This window comes from Empidonax traillii, unplaced genomic scaffold, assembly GCF_003031625.1.
Source record: "Empidonax traillii isolate 1590-97213 ecotype Southwest subspecies unplaced genomic scaffold, ASM303162v1 scaffold955:size226526, whole genome shotgun sequence".
Lineage (NCBI taxonomy): Eukaryota > Metazoa > Chordata > Aves > Passeriformes > Tyrannidae > Empidonax > Empidonax traillii.
The window spans coordinates 38,404-50,703 of NW_020956148.1; the positions used below are offsets into that span (position 1 = coordinate 38,404).

A 12,300-nucleotide genomic window follows, 5' to 3' on the forward strand; every position below is an offset into this window, starting at 1 on the left:
TGAGAAATGCTTGGAGGAACCAAACTCTGGCTGTTTGCTTTAGTACTCATCAGAAAACACAGCGTGATACAGATCCATGATAAAGCATGGATCTGATGGAGAGTCCCCTAGTGATGCAGACAAGGTTTTTTTGAAGCAGGTTTCACTCCAGATCGAGCCATTCCAGCACGCCAGACCTAAATTTTAAGCCCAGAAAAATCCCTCCTGAGTTTCTGCTCACACATTGACTTGTGTTTGTGTGAGGCTTGGCTCAGACCACCACACTCACTGTATTTTGCAAGACTAAATGCAGTCAAAGTCAGCTCACATGAGAAGAAACTTCTGGACCTCTTCCACTGCTCGTGTAGCGTGGTGAAACTCGGAGACATGTTTGCAGTGAACTGTTATCCTCTGCACTCTGCTTCCTGCTTTGTTTATGGAGACTTTGGGGAGATTTGTGTGCCTGGTGATGAATTATAGGGAGGAAGACAAACATATTTTACCGTTCTGGGCAAGGAGCGCTGGAATCCCACGGACATCTGGAGGAATTATTTGCAGAAAATTAACGTTGTTTGTCATTTGCATGATGAACTTCTGGGTCCCAGATGAATGATGGGAAGGAGCCGGTGGGAGACGCTCATTATCCCTGATGGAGTGAAGCCCCTTGACACGATGCTAAGGTCGCCATGATCTATGGACCCGCTGACTGACAACTGCGAGAGCTCAGGAATTGAACACACAATATAACTGGGGGCGTAAGCGATCTGCCACATTAAATGCCGAGGCGTTAATAATTGTTGCTTGCCTCTGATTGCCGGGAGTTTCGGATGCACTCCTCCTGGCTGTCTCACAGGGGCACGTTAACTCCTTCCTGGCTCGCTTCCGAGGCAGACTCAGTGTTCCAAGGCGCCCACAGGTATCCAAGGCAGCCTCGCGGATTAAAACTTCCAGGCTTTCTCATTCGTCTCTTGATGTGCCTGTCGGGATCGTGCTCCCAGCAGCTCCCTGACACAGATTCCCCACCTCTGCCCCTGTAGCAGTCACAAATCCCAGGCGGCAGCACATGACGTGCCATCACCAGCCCTGTGCTCAAATTCACAGCATGGCAGAGAAGCCCTCAAAGTTTTCCCAGCACTCCAGCGCTGCACACCTCGTTCCTCTGCATGTTAAATTTGCCTCTTGGGAGCCAACTTCGGGGGTTTTTTTCCTTGAGGCTCCAACAAGTGCCGAAGCCAGGGAGCAGCTCTTGGAGAGCTGGGAGCACCAGTAGCTGCAGGGCAGGGTGGGAGGGAACCAGAAGATTCGAGTCTGAGAAATGTCATCTCACCTAGGACACGGCTCTTGGTCTCTCACCATCTCTGTTTCTTCCTTTGAAAAGCTGAAATACTCTATGATCTGTTTCTGAGTTGTTGCTTCCTCTGAAGTCAGGGTTTCCCAAAGTGGGGGGGTAAGTTCCACTCTGCTTCCCAAGGAAAGAAGCCCAGGTGGGGTGCAGAAGGGGTGGAAAGTCTTTCCAGAGGAGCTGAGCTGCTACGTGGCAGCTTTATTGAAGGGGAGGCAAGAAAAGCAGAGGGCACCTGGGCTCAGATTAAATTCACTCACAGAAGCACTGCCTCAAGTGCTTTCATAAGCTCCTCTAAATTCATTTCGCAGTGCTTTCACCCCCTATCTCTAAGCAGAGAGAGCAGCACTCCCCTTCCTCACAGGGTGCTGGGAAGATGAATTCGCAAACATTTCTGAGGCAAGAAAGCAGAAGAACGTCTGCTTGATGAAAAACGTAATGAAACCCCAAATGCTTTGGTCACCGGGACCATCCCATCATCGCCACACAATGAGGAAAAGCAAGGGAAATCCTCTGCTGCAGACCACAGCCTCCCTGGGAGCTCGAGGGGGCTGGGACCTGAGGAGGGGTAGTTACACTGACAGTATTCTCTGTGCAAAGGTGCTGCAGAAATACGTTCGTTTCTGGAACATCTCGAGGCCGTGATGGGACGAACAAGTGGATGGGGCGGCGCGGTTTGACTTGGCCTGAGGGACAGGGGATGAGAGCACCCTGTGGATTCGGGGCAGGGGTGGGAGAGGCAGCACCGTACCCACCTGTGCTCTGTGAACAACTGCAGCTCACGGCATGGCTCCACTCCAAGCTCTTTCCCTCCTTACTGGGACTGGAGCTGAGACAGGGAAGAAAAATGAGCATCTGGAAGTCCATATGAATAAGCTAATGCCGCAGGCCTGTCAGTCATGTGCTAATACCCTTAGCTAAAGAAACATATTGATCCTGATTGCCTGGAATTGCACTTGAAAAGGGCTGGGTGACATTTCCAAGGAGACACGAGCTACTTTCAAGTCAATTAGCGGCATTGGAGGATTCATGCCGAGGGGACGCGCTCACCTCCGAGGAATGCCAGGAGAGAATGAGAATTGAATTAAGCCTTTTCATACACCGAGAAACAAATCCTTTAATGGCCTGTAACAGCTGACAGGACACCCAGGGTCGCCAAAAGCATGCTGGCAGCAGCTAGGTGAGGAAGCTTCCCCGTGATGAAGCCGGGGACTGCAGAGCAGCTGAATCATTGCGAAGGGCCCAGGAGGGCACGCAGAGCTGCGCAGGGTAATCCTCCAGGAAAAGGGAACGGGAGGAAGCAAAGTTTAAGTTCCATGTCAACAATGCGTGTAAGGCTCCTCATTCCTCTCCAGGCACCTGATCTCCCTTGGGGCTCAACGGGAACGTCACAGCCAGCACATCTCACGTACCACCGAGCAGCATGACCCTCGTGGAACAGCATTTAGATGAGGCCTTTTGCTCACTGCCTTCCCCAGAAAATTCCTTCCTCCTGTGGATCCTGAAGCCCAGGACCCCAGGCAGGTTTGAAACCAGCACAACAAATCCAAAGGCGGAGAAATTAAGGTAACTCTGCAATCCCTCTGATTTTTTCCATTTGCAGGTGCTCTGACCCACATTTAGTTTCCATGGTTCCTTTTATGTTCCTATAAACATGAGGCTTGTACCTGAATTCAAGGCTTTCTGGACAGCTTTACAGAGATGATTTCCTGCCCTCTCACAGCAACTGCAGTCATTCTGTCTCACAAGCCAGGGAGCACCACCCTTCGATCCCCGTGCAGGAGGGTGAGGAGCTCCAGTGAAAAGCCTTTCAATCCTCCTGCAAGGTGAAAGTGTCCCCGCCAGCTCCAGACTGACTGAGAAGCCTCGGATCTGAACAGGTCCCAAGAGTATTTGAATCTTCCAGAGTATGGCATAGGAAAAAGAAAATATGGAAAGAGAAGCCATCCCACATGTTCTCTCCAGCCTCAGTTCTGCAGCCTCTCAGACACTGCGGTAGAATCTCTCAGGCATGAGCTCAAAGCCATCTTCAACATACTGGTGACACTCAGAGGCCCCAGAAATGCCACTGTTTTCCTCTGGGTATTGCACCAGCCCAGGGAAAGCTGCCCCTCGCCGCCACCTTCCACAGCTGAGTAGTTCAGCTAAGCCTAAAAGCCCAGCCAAGTCCTCAGCCCCTTCCTCATCCACCCACCTACACCAGGGATGCTGCAGTGAGAGTTCTAATGGGGCTAATCCTTCTGTGCTGCAGCAGCAGAAGTTTAATCACGAGATTTTCTCCCCATCCTTGCCACGATGCAGTTTTTCCTAGCCCAGCACAAACCAAGACCCTCTCAGTTCTCCCCTGGCTCTCCCACCTCCCCTCTCCTCCCCACTGCTGCACTCCTAAACCGAGTGATTGAGACAGCCAGCGCCGGTCCCAAAGGAAATCAAATGGAAGTTGTTCCTTTCAACTCAGCTGAAGAAAAGAGCCCGTGTTTATAAACCTGCAGGCTTCAGGCAGAATAAATGAATCTCCTAATAGCCCCTGCAGACAGGAGGAGCCTTGGGAAATGGCTTCTCCCACGGGCTTGCCACGGAGCGTCCCTCCGAATTTTTAACCGAGCAATTTCTCATCGGAGTTTCTTGCGTGGCCAGTGATTTTTGCAGAGAGAAAATGAAAGCAGAATTCTGACACACATCCAACAAGCCCCGCAGAGCCAGGGCCCCTGTTCTTTCGGTGACACCTCGGACCACAAACGCCTCTCCAAAAGCACAGCCGAAAAGCTCAAGGAACCCATTTTTTTCACTGGAACGACAGAGTGCAGGGTGTCAGGCTCATTTTGCAAGGACTAGTAGGAGCCTGGATCTCAATTAAAGCTAGCTGGGCTCAAAATAGCCTTTTGCAGTATTTGCAGCCTGTAACATAAAGCATGGGTCATATTACTGAAAGCACCTGAGAAACACAAACGGCTGAGGCTCAGCTTCAAAGTGACCTTTGCTTCAACACCTACATATTTTCCTCCATGGATGGAATATGGTTAAAAGCAACACACAGTGACCATTTAATACACTGAAGAAGTTGGGCAGACCACGCTGATGCTTACAGGCGGAGAGCTGATGCACAGGAGTGACTTTTCCAAGGCCGTGCAGCGTGAATCCAAAACACAGCCAAGACTTAACCCCAGGTCTTCCAAATCCCCCCTCTTCCCCCCACACCATCGCACTTTGCTTTTTGCTGGCTATTAAAGAGCCAGCTGAAGTGATCCAGTATGGCTGCATAGACATGCTCAGCAAACAGCGCTCTAGTGAGGAGCACAGCTGAGAGAGAGGATCCGTCCCCTCTGTGAGATGGGAAGAAAGCAGAGGGGCACAGCAGGGTGCTCCTGACAAGATGGGAAGGAAAGCAAAAGGTTCTCTTTTTTTTTTTTTTTTTGCCTTTACTGTGAAGATATGTCTGCACTTCACTTATTAACAGCAAGGCTCAGCCCTAGCTAGAGAACAGCAGGAGGGACTAGGAAACAGGGTCTTCTCACTGTTTCCCTATAAATATCAAGCATGAGCTGCTGCCCACGAAAGCAGACCATTACATTTCTGGGGCGCTCCCACCCAGCCATACAGGAAGCCAAACTGATTCAATGACCCTTTCTGGGTTTCAAACAAAGCAACATCATCTCCCCAACCACCAGCAGCACAGAAGAACGCACCAAGGGACTAAAACATGTAAGGAAGTCAACTTTGATTATCCCAGAGTCTGGGGGGGCAAAGGGAGTGGTCCTGCTCACTTCCAGGCTTGAAGGACCCTGATCTCATCCGCATGGAGATGCCACCATGTCTGCTGGACCATTTCATTGTGTTTTAATAAAGGAGAAGTAGTTTCCTCTGCTGCAGAGCACCAGAAGCAGGAAGGGCTGGCCCAGCCACCCTCAGCTCCAGAAAATAGCCTGCCATGATGCCAGAGGATCACGGATGCTGTAGGAAGGGAATGGGGACAGATAGAGGGACCAGAGGTGGATGTGCTTAACTGGCCAGATGATGAGCCACTAGGTTGATGGGTGGATAGAAAGGGGAATGAGCAGGTTCCCCTGGGGGATCTGGAGGGCTGGGAGAAGGGGAGAACCTCCACTAAGTCTTTAAGCTGTTTGCTCTGGCCCTAGTTGCCATTATGAATTTCTTCTGCCCTTGGCAAAGATGATTCAAAACCCAACTTAGTATGAAGCTGGCTGGAGGAGGATTCAGGTAATTTTTTTCTCACAGCCAGCTTCAATTCTCATCAAATCCCAGTTCACCCCAGCAATCCCTGTTGCAGCAGTCTCAGCAAATCCAACAATCCCAGGAGCCCACACCCCTGCACTGGGAAAGGGCTTAAACGCACACAGCCGAGGGGGGAGATCTTCCCCTACCTTCTCATATATAGACCTGAGGGCTCAGCTTTGTCTTCTTACATTGATATTTTCATGGAGGCAGGAGAATTAAGCTCTATTAAAATAAGGGCTGTGATTCTCCCCGTCACATGCACCCACGACACGGGAGTTCAACGTGACATGTATCACCAGGAGGGCTACCAGCAGAACTGCAAGAACTAGTAACCAAAAGGCCCGGGTTCAGGCCAGAGGCAAGGAAAAGACACGACATGATGAGGGGCTGAACATCTTGCAGTGCTCTCACGTGTGTCCTCGGGTCAGGTGTGGAGCACAGACAGCGAGGCAAGGCAGCGATGGAACAATGCTGATCATGTTTCCCTTGCCCTGTGCCATTCATACTTGCGGCTGCAGCCACGTGCTCCCCACACAGCCACAGACAGAGAGGATTTTATTCTCTCTGAAGCTAAATCTCTAATCCAAAAACCTATGGATAAAAAAAAGCAGAGTCGGGAAAGGAAGCCATGACCGGCTTTCAGCACCCAAGAAAGCCCGCACAGCCACCTGGGTGCCAATAGGACAGAGATAACGATACTGAAGTGGAAAAAAAAAATCAATTGTTCTGTAAGAGCTTTCTGGGACCATTAGTTAATTAAGCTGCCAAGAGATAAAGGTCTATATAAAATGCTCTGATCACCTTCAGCACCCAAGATTAAACAAGAGGACTGGTGTGCAGCCCCTGCCTACCTGCAGATTCCAAAACTGTTCATTCTCTGCGTGCTCTCCTGCTTTCACAGAGCAGCAAAGAGTTAAAAAAACAAATCCACACTCCTCCAGCAAAAGCAAAGGCACTGCCAAGCACAGGAACACCAGGGAGAAGGCAGGCACGCGGCTTGCAAGCTGCCCAGCTTTATTATTTCTTGAAACAACGACATCTCTTAGTGCAAATATTTTTCAAGGGGTGCAAGAGATGAAATAAGTGTGACAAGTGTCTTTCAGACACATCCATTCTCCTTTTGGGATCATCACCTGGGAGATGATGAGCAATTTATTGCTTTGCCCATCCTAGGTGTTTCTGCCCTTGGCTGGGGTCAGAACAAGATGATCTGGAAGGTCCCCTCCCACTTGAACCATTCCAGGATTCTATGATTTTATGATTCCAGGCCCACCAGCAGCCACATCTCAGCTTTCCCCATAGATGCTGAAGTGGCCTCATTCTCCCCCAAGGAACGGTGGACCTACCCCATCCCTGCTGTGCTCCAGCGGCCTCAGCAGAGTGAAACTCAAGCAGGGTGTTTCTAGAAAGTGCTCCCCTCCACAAGGTAAACTGAAAAGGAAAAAGGCATTTGGAAATCCAAGAATAGATGGGAGCAAAGAGGCACTGTCATCTAAAGACATTCAGTAACAGGGTGTTCTTGTGAAAACCACAGAGCACCATGAGGGCTCAGCAAACAGGAGAGTCAAAGACTCCAACTGTGTTTTTGAAGACCCTTGGAGATGCTACAGGGCTGAGCAGTGCTCTCCTCAAATCTTGCCTTTCCAGAACTGGTGGCTTCCCGGGGCACCCTACACCTTGCCGATGACCCACAGAGTCCTTGCCACCACCTTTCCATCCTCACATTTACACCTCTCTCAGAAGCTGAAGCCAGAAGTTGTGTGGTTTACACACATCTGATGAGACGAGGAGCATCATCTCCTCCTGGCTCCCCACGTGAATCGCAGCCCCCTCTGGGCAGTGCAGAATTGCTTTTGAAGAGCAGCAAGAAACACTTCAGCACTTTCTGAGCAGATGAAAGGAGAGCTGTCGAATCCAGCACATTCAGGGGAAGGGAGAGATGTTGCTTCCCGAGGGCTGTTTACAACACCAGCCCGGAGTGGCTGGGACAGCGTTAACCACCGCAGTGCTCCGGCAAAGCCACCAGCACCACCCCACACCCGTGTTTGCCGTGGGAAAGGAGCAGAACATTACTCAAAAAGCATCTAGTTAACATTCAAATCCCAGGAAACTCATACACCCCCTGCTGCCATCCGGGTTTTTCTGGGGCTCTGATTCCCAGCGCGCTCGAGTCAGAGCTGGCCCCCGTTTTTCCAGCTGGCTGGAGGGCAGAGGCTGGGAAGCCTGGAAAGAGGAGCTCTGGGGGAGGACAGGGGCACATCCCAGTACTTCTCTGAAGCAGAGCAGTGGAACAAGCTCCCAGGACATCACAACAGCATGACATGGATGCAGAGCAGTGCACTGGTGGCAGTGCAACCCCCTGTAGCGCTGTGGCACCCCAAAACGGGCAATGAAACCTTAAGACGGAGCAGCAGCATTTTACCCTTTGCTTATCCCTATCTACCAAGGCCTTTCTGCAATGCACAGCTTAGGAACACCTTTCACTACTTTGCTAAAACTCTTTCCAAACCCATTAAAACTTCAGCATCCACAGTATCCCATAGCAATGAGTTCCACAGTCTGTGGCACGGCAAGCAATTTCTCCTCTTGCAACACCCCCAAAGTCATTTCACTGCAGATGCAGAGCGAGATGAAAAAGCAGGAGGCAGTCCGGAGGAGAAGAAATTAAACCATCACAGCTCTAGGAAGAGCTGGCAAGGAAAGGTTAAATGAACTAGGTTCATTCAGCCTGGGAAAAAAAAAAAAAAAAAAAAAAAAAAAAAAAAAAAAAAAAAAAAAAAAAAAAAAAAAAAAAAAAAAAAAAAAAAAAAAAAAAAAAAAAAAAAAAAAAGGAGAAGACTAAGGCACAGAGGCATAACAATCCTCCAGTAGCTTGCAGGTTATTAAGACAGCAGTCGATTGTTCTCTGTGTTCAGTGGCAGAAGAAGAAACAATTTAACTCGGAGCAAAGAAAGCTTAAGTTTAGACATTTAAAAAAAAAATAAATAAAAATGAAAAGAACTAAAAACTTTCTCCCTAGCACAGATACAGGGAAGCTGCAGAACTTTTCACCAGAGACTTCTGCGTAAAGGTTAAACAAACACCTGTGTGGGGGGAGAGGGGTAATTGATCTTTCCTCAATGCCAACACACGGAGTAGATTATCTGCAGAGGCTCGTTCCAGCCCTCTGTGATACCAACAACAAACTTTCTAACTGCCTCCTTCATGCATTTTTAATTGCATTTTAATTTTTGTTCTCGTATAGCTGGAGACAAGTGGAAAAAACGAAGCCGTGGCTAATAAATCAGAAATTACATGTTTTCCATTTCTTCAGTGTAATAAAAAGATGTAAAAGTGAGAACAGATATATGTTAAGCTATACAGTTATGCCAATAAATATGCATGGGTGTCGCGTCCCCTTTTGCTTTGCCAAAAATAGTACCGAATTATGCCAACCAATGAGAAGCCAGGTTTCATTAGGAAATGAACTTTAAAATACAAGATTAAAACGTGGTTTTTAAATCAAGATTTCCTGCTTGCTGATTTAATTCATGATTAAAATGGGTGATTTAAATCAACCACCCTGAACATAACATGCCTCCTTCTCAAGCCTTTCAAGTGGAGAAGACAGTGGTACCCTGAAGATCAGTCAGGTAATTCCAGTTTCTGCTGCTCTGCTCCTTCTCCAGCTGAGCAGTCCTACCACATCCGTCTTCTCTGAAGAAAAAGCAATTTCCATCCCCAAACCTGACAGTCCCAGTCCCTTTCATTACCCTTCTCTGGACCCTCTGCCTGCACAGTTCTCCTGCCCAAGGAGCATCGCCAAGAAACTTCAGGCTGACGGAGGATCAGCCTCAAACAAACTTCCCCGTGACAATTATAATCAGATCCTCCCTGGATGCAAATAGCGTTTCTGAGCGTGGGCTCCAATCACAGCTGGTGAATAATTATGACAGCATTGCAAAACCTGCCCTCCAGAACAGGAGGAAGGTGGAATCAACATATCTGCTCGAGGGGCTGGAGGTACACGGAGAAGAAGGGAACTGCCTGCCAGGAAGACACGGAGGAGGGATCCCCAGAGACCTCGTTACAAATGGATGTTGGGTATTTCATCCCAAAGCTGGTCTGGAGCATCAGGGGTGCCACAAAAGGCGATGGCTTCACGTTTCTGCAGAACATTCTGGTCCAGGGATGGGCAATTCATGTCTCCACAGTCACATCACAGACTTCAGGTACAAGAAGCTTTCCCAGTGCTCTGAAGAGAGCTTCAGATTGCAGAGATCCTCTGATTTTCAGGCAACTCTGCCGGGACCATCAGTAGAGGTACAAGACACTGGTGTTTCAGTGTGCTCTTGTCTATCAGAACGAGGCTGAACACCAGTTCATCTCCCTGGGCCCATGGGCACAGAAGGGACTGAGAGAGAAGGCAAAATCCTTGGGCAAGACACCTCCCGGCTTTCTCTTTCCTCCAAATCAAAGATCTACCTGTGGTTCTGGAGATTCCCCAAATGGATCCCATTATTTTTATTTATCTACTTATTTATTTAACTGATCTGAGCTACAAGGAACAGTAAGCCACCAAGGAAGCTGAGCTTCAATCATGGCAAAGCCACAGGAAGGGATCCAGTCTACCTGACCAACTTCCAAGGGCCACGTGGAATATCCCAGTGCCAGAATCTGCCCTTCCATATATAACAAGTGGAGAGAGGTACCCTGAGCTGAACAATGAGAACTTTCCAGCAACAGTGTGTGAAGTGGAAGGCAGCTTGAGATAACAGCCCTGGGAATCACAAAGGTCTCAACCCCAACTAGTCCATCCAGGAAGGAAACACCTCCTGGGCATTTCAGCTGTCTTCTTGTGGCAGTTTTAATATAACAGAGTAGGAGTGGGAAAAGGCATCAGCAAGGATGGAGGTGGAAAGTAGAAACCAGGACAAGCTGAGAGAAACAACCAGAGCGTTTAAGAGGGATTGGACAGCACAGAATTAACTTGACATTTTCTCAGCGCATACTGAGATTTCACCAGAAACAAAACAATTCCACCAGGCGACATTGCAGGGTAAATCCACCAAACTGAAAATTCAGCATTTCACCTCCACTACAAAATTTAGTTTTCCTTGGTTTCACTTTTAAGGATCAAGACTCAAAGAACTCTTGGCATTTTTTTTTTTCTTCTTTCTTGCTTCCTATTCCTGACATTAAATGAAAAAGAAAGAATGGCACCCAGGCAGGATTCACATGCCTTTCCCTTCCTCTGCCTCTTATAACTTGCCAAGACTTCCTTCTTCTCTAAAGGAAAAATAAAGTGAAGAGAAAAGCTAACTTATGTTAAAAGCTGCATTTGCAAAAAAAAAAAAAAAAAGTCGAGGAAACTTTGAATCAAGGACAGAATAGGAATGAAAGGCAACAAAAACACTGCTAAAAATAAATTTTAAGCTCCTCATTAGGAGAAGTCCTTCTCTTGTTTGCTAAAAATCAAACCCTTGGCATTATTTTCCCTTTGAATTGATTGTTGTGTTGTTTTGTGTGGGTTTTTTCCCCCCCGGTTTTACTTCCCTCTGCATTAAGTTGGACCGCACGAAAGGGCACTGGGCAAGTCAGGCTCGAGATTTTCAGCTTTGGCTCAAAAGCCAAAATCTGTTGTTGATTGCTTGGGTAGAACAGCAGAGCGAGGCCAGAGTGAGCTTTAAAAACAAATTCGACAGCCTGAGAGGCATCTCTTTCCGTCTGCCATCCCAAGCAATTCTCCTTGCAGCATGAGAAGCAGGCCAAGACCTGAGCATATTTTGCAGATCCTCCTGTGATTTTGCAGACTCACCCCACGATGAGGGGAAGAGCCACTGTCTCATCTGCCTCTCCTTTCTCCCAGCAAGCGAACTGACTGCCTGGCCCCGGATTCTGTCATTAGAGACAGCGGTCGTTAAGAATTCATGCCCGCTGCCAACACTGCATTTTTTGGAGAGGTCCTGCACTCAGGCAGAACTAATGAGCAGGCAAAGAAAGAGACGAGCAGCTAAAGCAGAAAACACGCACACAAATACAGCCAAAATGAGAATGCAGACTTATCTGTAGGTCCTCTCTCCTGCGAGGCACTTCGGGCGGCACCGCATAATGAAATGTTTACCCGGGGGGGAAAGGATCATTGTCATACCTGTGATACGGAGGGGGAGGCTGAGGGAGGAAGGATCTAACCGTGCCCAGACGGACTGCAGGGCTGTGTTCGAACTGGGGCCGGGTTTGAAAGGACCGATCCTGACATATTCATTCAGCCGAGGAGATCACAAGGTGAAGGCAGCGCCTTCAGATGGCTCCGAAGGCTGCAAATTCTCAGCTGTAAAAATAGGCCAGATAATACCTGTCTGAAGGGGCTTTACCCCGCTGTACGTGCAAAAAGCTTTGCAGTCATTGGACAAAGGATTTTATCAAAACACAGCCAGAGGCTGGTGAGATATTAACCTCCCCCTCTTCCAGCTACGGCAAAAAAAAAACCAAAAAAAAAAAAAAATCGTGCTGGTTTCTGGGAGCAGAAGGCAGCGCTTCTTCCTGCATTTCTGTGAGGAACAGCCAGCCTGTGGAGCATGTGCTTACCACTAATAACAACCCTAACTGCAAAGGAAGAGCAGAGAACTTAATCACATATAGAAATAGGACACGCAGAGACAGGATTCACAGAGGGACGGGCTCCCTTTGCACCCATAGAGCTGTTTACATAAGGAAGGATGCTCTGCAGTGTTCACATCTCCATGTACAGCTTTGCTGAATTG

The 12,300-nt window shown here is 48.5% G+C and overlaps 1 long non-coding RNA gene across 1 annotated transcript in view; it reads right to left on the minus strand.

Moving 5' to 3' along the window:
* The window catches only part of LOC114067680, a 39,961-nt gene extending 28,100 nt beyond the window's left edge, over positions 1-11,861 (minus strand). The window contains exon 1 of the long non-coding RNA XR_003573448.1: positions 11,688-11,861. This is a non-coding gene — a long non-coding RNA (uncharacterized LOC114067680). The remainder of the gene's footprint in view (positions 1-11,687) is intronic.
* Positions 11,862-12,300: the final 439 nt, after the last annotated feature.